This window comes from Cariama cristata, unplaced genomic scaffold (genome assembly GCF_000690535.1).
Source record: "Cariama cristata isolate BGI_N322 unplaced genomic scaffold, ASM69053v1 scaffold21770, whole genome shotgun sequence".
NCBI classification, from domain to species: domain Eukaryota; kingdom Metazoa; phylum Chordata; class Aves; order Cariamiformes; family Cariamidae; genus Cariama; species Cariama cristata.
The window spans coordinates 34,621-36,208 of record NW_009594454.1 but is presented as its reverse complement, the minus strand read 5'-3'; the positions used below and the strand labels follow the sequence as shown (position 1 = coordinate 36,208).

The window sequence follows — 1,588 nt, the reverse complement described above, 5'->3', positions numbered from 1 at the left end:
TCACTTTCCCCTACTGTTTTCCCCCCCCAGCCGTATGTCCCCACCAGGAATCATTTCCTCTAGGTAGCATAGCAATGACCTTTAGGTAGTATAACCTCTATATTCTCCTTCCTTTCTAGGTAAACCTACTACAAACAAAACCCTACTTTTTTTGACTTAAAAATGACGCCCCAAATAAACTATCAAAATCCATTGTTTGGACTCACTGTAGACCTTATTGCTAAAATGGATAATCCTGCTGTGAGCTATTTCTTCAGCTGATTTAAAAAGATAGGATTCCATTGGTTTCAGCAAAGCTGTGTTGCTTCCGCTTGCTGAGGTTTTTGCCTGGCTTCTGTGCATGCTCATTCCTTGCTGCAATTTATATGTTAATTAAGTTGTAATTACAAATTTTGCAATTTTTAAGCCATCTTGCATTTAAAGGTTTGGTGTAAATGAATACATTAAAATGCTTTCCATTTCACCTAGTTAATTTAGCAAATCAGAATTTATATTAGATTTGGGACAGACAGGCCAAGTTAACACTGCTTTTTTCTCAGTTTGAGCATTCCTATGTGCAAAACTTTTGTAAATGTTTAGCAGAACTAAAACTAGAGTCTGGTGATGTGATGTTTCAAGAAGTATATGTTCCATATTTCCAGATGTGTCTTGTTATTTGACCTGTAAACTTGATGATCTTGAAATATTAATTGCAACCTAAGACCAGATTAATTAACACAAGCAATACAATTAAGTGTGCAAGAAAGCTGTAGCTGTAGAAGGAACCAAAGTCAAATTCTGGCTGTGTATCACGGGTCAGAAAAACAAGGGAGGACAGGGTTGCTTCTAGGTCTGTGTCATCGTCTATTTGACAGTGAGTTAAAAAGAAATGGGTTTTATTAAATCCATTTATACTGCTGCTCATGTTGCTAGGTAGAGGGAGAAGGTTTTGCTCTCTGTCCCAGGACAGCAGTGATCTTTTGATATGTCAAAAGCGTGGGCATTGCGCCAGATAGGGACCTGATAGAATTACTTGCTCTTGCAGTAGGAACAACAGGGTTACTTGAATGACTCTGGACCTGCTGTCTCATGAGGTTACTTAGCCCACTGTGGGCTGAGAAGTTATCCTGAGTGTGCATACACACAGCAGCAGTGCAAAGGAGTGCTAAGGAGTGTGTACTTGTGTGTTATGGTGAGAGCTGATGTTGAGAGGAGCACATCACTGTAACAAAATTACAAGTTATTTGTGTTTGCATACACAGAGTAAGGGCCTGATTAGAGCTGAGATGCAGTAGAGAAGAAAACAGCAAACTATGTTACTTGAATTTCTAGTTTCTGAAAAGTCAAATGTGGACTTTTTACCTTCTCTGTTGGGTAAGCTTTGTACTTAAATTACAATTTGAACTGAGTCATAGTAGCTCGTTAGGCAGAATTATTGCACGGATAAGAACTAGAAATATCTTCAGTGGGTTTCATATATTGGCAAAACCACTTTCTGCCTAAACCTGTAATGTGACAGTACAGACTCAAAGGTATTCTTCCAATCATACTCCAATTACAGATTTTCTCTTTTTTTTTCTTCCTGTTTTCTGTACTTACTAATAAGAAA

General features: G+C 38.0%; 1 protein-coding gene across 1 annotated transcript in view; it reads left to right on the top strand.

Annotated features, from left to right (window-relative positions):
- The window catches only part of NCOA6 (nuclear receptor coactivator 6), a gene marked incomplete at its 5' end in the record, with an annotated part of 30,046 nt that overhangs the window by 5,350 nt on the left and 23,108 nt on the right, over positions 1-1,588 (top strand). The gene's annotated exons all lie outside the window — the stretch shown is intronic.